The sequence below is a fragment of the Giraffa tippelskirchi genome, chromosome 9 (genome assembly GCF_054371585.1).
Source record: "Giraffa tippelskirchi isolate mGirTip1 chromosome 9, T2T-mGirTip1v1.2.pri, whole genome shotgun sequence".
Taxonomy (NCBI): Eukaryota; Metazoa; Chordata; class Mammalia; order Artiodactyla; family Giraffidae; genus Giraffa; species Giraffa tippelskirchi.
Genome location: NC_137283.1, coordinates 6,678,470 through 6,684,469, shown reverse-complemented (window position 1 = coordinate 6,684,469; position 6,000 = coordinate 6,678,470).

The window sequence follows — 6,000 nt, the reverse complement described above, 5'->3', positions numbered from 1 at the left end:
CAGCTTGTGGGATCGCAGTTCCCTGACCAGGGATGGAACCTGGGCCATGGCAGTGAAAGCTCAGAGTCCTAACCACTGGCTGCTAGGTCACTTCAGTCGTGTCCGACTCTGTGTGACCCCATAGATGGCAGCCCATCAGACTCCGCCGTCCCTGGGATTCTCCAGGCAAGAACACTGGAGTGGGTTGCCATTTCCTTCTCCAATGCATGAAAGTGAAAGTGAAGTCGCTCAGTGGTGTCTGACTCTTCGCGACCCCATGGACTGCAGCCCACCAGGCTCCTCTGTCCCTGGAATTCTCTAGGCAAGAATACTGGAGTAGCATGTCATTGCCTTCTCCCTAACCACTGGACCGCCATGGAATCCCCTACACTGCAGTTTTAAACCATCCTTGGAGCCTCTCTAACACCACAGATAATGATGCATACTAAGGAATGCCCCGATTCAGTGCCTTGTCCCTGAATGAGTCTATGGGTCATGGTTTAGGTTGCATGGCTTTTGTGTCCTTGGCAGGGCTGATCTGCAGCCTGAATGTAGGCTTGCTGCTGGCTGCAAGCTCATGTTTCTGGGTGAGCTTCTTGTCAATACAGGCAGTGGGGAAATACAAGAGGGACAAGCCTCAAAGGGAAAAAGTGCTTTTCAAGTCCCTATTTTAACATCCCACCCATGTCTCTACTTCCTTGAGCATGCACCCTCACGATGAAGGGTGGGAGTTGCCACTGTGGATGGGCATCCTCTGATTAAAAAATATTTTCCCTCAAGTGTGAATCTACAGGGGATTACATTCACTGAATAGAATATGGAAATTCTGATACAGAAAGATGTCCAATTTAATAAGACACTCTACCTCTTGGTACAGATATAAAGGCAGGCATATGAGGGGAAACAAGCAGGTTAAAAGTAGAGTGTGCGCAGTTCTCTAAGCTTTCGTTAACCTGTAGTTTGTTCTGAGCATAAATGGACTACACACGGAAAGGGCGCCTCCCCACAGTGCACCACATGTACGTACAGAAGGCAGAGGGGCAACCGAGTCATCACACATCTCTCGAAAAATGGAAGCTCTCTGGAGGAGGGACCTTATTGGAAAAGGAGACCCTTAAGAGTTCAGGGGCTGACAATCCCACTCCTGGGCATATATCCAAAGAAAACCGTAATTCAAAAGGATGCATGCAGCCTGATGTTCATTGCAGCACTATTTACAATAGCCAGGACATGGAAGCAACCTAGATGTCCATTGACAGAGGAATGGATAAAGATGTGGTACATATATTCAATGGAATGCTACTCTGCCATACTAAAGAACAAAATAGTAACATCTGCAGTGAGATGGATGGACCTAAAGATTGTCATACAGGTGGAGGAATAGGACGGGGAGACCACTTTCTCCCCTGCAAATTCATCAAAACATCATTTGAACGCCGAGCAACTTCCACAAAACAACTTCTGAACGCTGGCAGAGGACACCAGGCACCCAGAAAGGCAGCCCATTCTCTTCAAAAGGAGGTAGGGCAAAATATAAAAGACAAAAAGAGAGACAGAAGAGTTAGGGATGGAGACCCGTCCCGAGGAGGGGGTCACGAAGGAGATGTTTCCAAACACCAGGAAACCCTCTCACCAGCGGGTCTATGGGGAGTTTTGGAATCTCAGAGGGGAACATAACCAGGAGGGGGAAAAAAACCCCACAGATTACGCACCTAACTGCAACGCCCAGCGGAGAAGTAGCCCAGACACTCGTGTCCACCACCAGCGGGCAGGGGCTGGACAGGGAGGAGCGGGATGCCTGCTTAGAGTAAGGACCAGGCCTGAGTGCCCCGAGGGCAATCAGAGGGAGCTAGCGGGAGACAGCAACCCAAACCGTGGGATAGCCAGAGAGAGTAAAAAATAGAGAGAACTTTGCCGCGAAAAGCTGTAACCTAAGGCGCAGCCTGGCCGCTCACAGAACGAAGGACTGAGCGATGCCAGAGGAGAACCAGCTGGCTGTGTACAGGCCCCTCTCCCTGCTGGAGGCAGAGAGGCAGGCGGGCGACAATCTGGGCCCCAGAGATGGCATCCTCCACCAAACTGCAAGCAGGTTCTCAGTCACTAACCAAGCCTTCCTGGGATCCTGGACGGCTGACATCCGCCAGGAGGGTCGCAGTCAGAGATCATCTTCTCAGAGGAGACACACAGCGCGCCTGAGACTGCGCTCTTATGGCGCCCCCGGAACCGAGCGGCTGGCTGGGGGAGGTGAGATGCAGCGCACCTGGGAAAGTGCAAACGCCAAGCACCTGGGCGCCTGAGCTGCTCGGACAGGGAAGGGCACAAAACGCAGGCCAAACCGAGTCTGAGCCTTTGTGGAGTACCCGAGAACCTGAACCTGAGCAGCTCAGACCCAGGAAATGCACGTAACCAGGGCCCGCTTTGGACAGTTCCCCTGCAGAGCAACCTGGAGCCTGAGCAGTGTAGACCGGGAAGGCACACGCGCCGTGAGCGGGGACAAACCCAGTGTGGCCCAGTCACTGCCAGCACTCCCCACACGCGCCAGTGGTATTTGTTTGCAGTGTTTCTCCCTCCCCGCAGCACAACTGAACAAGTGAGCCTAAACAAGTGACCACCTTCGCCCCCTTGCGTCAGGGCGGAAATCAGACACTGAAGAGACTTGCAAACAGAGGAAGCCAAAATAAACCAAGAAGAGGGAACGCTCTGGAAGTGACAGGTGCAACAGATTAAAACCCTGTAGATAGCACTGACTACAGAGGTTCGTGACATTGTACAGGAGACAGGGATCAAGAAAATCCCCATGGAAAAGAAATGCAAAAAAAAGCAAAATGGCTGTCTGAGGAGGCCTTACAGATAGCTGGGAAGAGAAGAGAAGCAAAAAGCAAAGGAGAAAAGGAAAGGTATTCCCATCTCAACGCAGAGTTCCAAAGAACAGCAAGGAGAGATAAGAAAGCCTTCCTCAGCGATCAGTGCAAAGAAATAGAGGAAAACAACAGATTGGGAAAGACTAGAGATCTCTTCAAGAAAATGAGAGATACCAAGGGAACATTTCATGCAAAGATAGGCTCGATAAAGGACAGAAATGGTATAGACCTAACAGAAGCAGAAGATATTAAGAAGAGATGGCAAGAATACACAGAAGAACTGTACAAAAAAGATCTTCACGACCCAGATAATCACGATAGCGTGATCACTCACCTAGAGCCAGACATCCTGTAATGTGAAGTCAAGTGGGCCTTGGAAAGCATCACTAAGAACAAAGCTAGTGGAGGTGACGGAATTCCAGTTGAGCTATTTCAAATCCTCAAAGGTGATGCTGTGAAAGTGCTGCACTCGATATGCCAGCAAATTTGGAAAACTCAGCAGTGGCCACAGGACTGGAAGAGGTCAGTCTTCGTTCCAATCCCAAAGAAAGGCAATGCCAAAGAATGCTCAAACTACCGCACAATTGCACTCATCTCACATGCTAGTAAAGTAATGCTCAAAATTCTCCAAGCCAGGCTTCAGCAATACGTGAACCGTGAACTTCCAGATGTTCAAGCTGGTTTTAGAAAAGGCAGAGGAACCAGAGATCAGATTGCCAATATCCGCTGGATCATCGAAAAAGCAAGAGAGTTCCAGAAAAACATCTATTTCTGCTTTATTGACTATGCCAAAGCCTTTGACTGTGTGGATCACAAGAAACTGTGGAAAATTCTGAAAGAGATGGGAATACCAGACCACCTGACCTGTCTCTTGAGAAACCTGTATGCAGGTCAGGAAGCAACAGTTAGAACTGGACATGGAACAACAGACTGGTTCCAAATAGGAAAAGGAGTACGTCAAGGCTGTATATTGTCACCCTGCTTATTTAACTTCTATGCAGAGTACATCATGAGAAATGCTGGGCTGGAAGAAACACAAGCTGGAATCAAGATTGCCGGGAGAAATATCAATAACCTCAGATATGCAGATGACACCACCCTTATGGCAGAGAGTGAAGAAGAACTAAAGATCCTCTTGATGAAGGTGAAGGAGAGTGAAAAAGTTGGCTTAAAGCTCAACGTTCAGAAAACTAAGATCATGGCATCTGGTCCCATCACTCCATGGGAAATAGATGGGGAAACAGTGGAAACAGTGTCAGACTTTACTTTTTTGGGCTCCAGAATCACTGCTGATGGTGACTGCAGCCATGAAATTAAAAGACGCTTACTCCTTGGAAGGAAGGTTGTGGCCAACCTAGATAGCATATTTAAAAGCAGAGACATTACTTTGCCAACAAAAGTCCGTCTAGTCAAGGCTATGGTTTTTCCAGTGGTCATGTATGGATGTGAGAGTTGGACGGTGAAGAAAGCTGAGCACCGCAGAATGGATGCTTTTGAACTGTGGTGTTGGAGAAGACTCTTGAGAGGCCCTTGGACTGCAAGGAGATTCAATCAATCCATCCTAAAAGAGATCAATCCTGGGTGTTCATTGGAAGGTCTGATGTTGAAGCTGAAACTCCAATACTTTGGCTACCTCATGCGAAGGGTTGACTCATTGGAAAAGACCCTAATGCTGGGTAGCATTGGGGGCGGGAGGAGAAGGGGACGACAGAGGATGAGATGGTTGGATGGCATCACCGACTCGATGAACATGGGTTTGGGTAGACTCCGGGAGTTGGTGATGGACAGAGAGGCCTGGCGTGCTGCAATTCATGGGGTTGCAAAGAGTCGGACACGACTGAGTGACTGAACTGAACTGACATTGGAAGGAGCCTATAGATCTTGAAAAGAAGTATAAGTTGGAACAAGGAATTATCTGAGACTGAACTGACCCCACACTGCTCTCAACAGCTCCAGAGAAATTCCTAGATATATTTTTACTATTATCATTTTTAAATTTTTTAAAAAATTTAAAGTTATTACTCCCTTAATTTTCATTTTCATAACCTATTACCTTGCAAAAAAAAGACCTTATTTTTAAAGCAAATTTCATATATATATTTTTATAATTTTTGTGATTTTGTTTTGTATTTTTAATATTGTATTTTTGAGAGTCTAACCTCTACTCTAGATTTTTAATCTTTGCTTTTTGATATTTGTTATCAATTTTGTACCTTTAAGAATCTAATCTTCAGTACCCATTTTTACTTAAGGGTGTGATTACCGGCTAGATTGCTCTCTCCCCTTTTGACTCTCCCTTTTCTCCCCCAGGTCACCTCTATCTCCTTCCTCCCCCTTCTCTTCTCTACTTAACTCTGTGAATCTCTCTGGGTGTTCCAGGCTGTGGAGAATACTTAGGGAACTGATTACTGGCTAGACTGGTCTCTCCTCTTTTGTCTCCCCCTCTCCTCCTCCTGGTCACCTCTATCTCCTTCTTCCCTCTTCTTTTGTCCATGTAACTCTGTGAATCTCTCTGGGTGTCCCTCACTGTGGAGAATTTTTTTTTGCCATTAACCTGGATGTTTTATCATCTGTGCTGTATGGATGGAGAACTCTTGATGCTACTGTAAGAATAAGACTGAAAGCCAGAGGCAGGAGGCTTGAATCCAAAACTTGGTAACACCAGAGAAATCCTGACTCAAGGGAACATTAATAGACAAGAGATCATCCAAAAGCCTCCATATCTACACTGAAAACAAGCTCTACCCACGAGCCAACAAGTTCCAGAGGAAGACATACCACGCTAATTCTCCAGAAATGCAGGAACACTGTGCTGAGCCTTAAAATACAGGCTGCCCAAAGTCACACCAAACCCATAGACACCTCAAAACTCACTACTGGACACTTCATTGCACTCCAGAGAGAGGAGATCCAGCTCCACCCACCAGAACACCGATGCAAACTCCCCTAACCAGGAAACCTGGACAAGCCACTCATCCAACCCCACCCACAGGGAGCAAGCTCCACAATAAAGAGGAACCACAAACTTCTAGTCTACAGAAAAGCCATCCCAAACACAGCAATCTAAACAAAATGAAAAGGCAAGAGAAATATTCAGCAAGTAAAGGAACATTATAAATGCCCACCAAACCAAACAAAAGAGGAGGAGATTGGGAGTCTA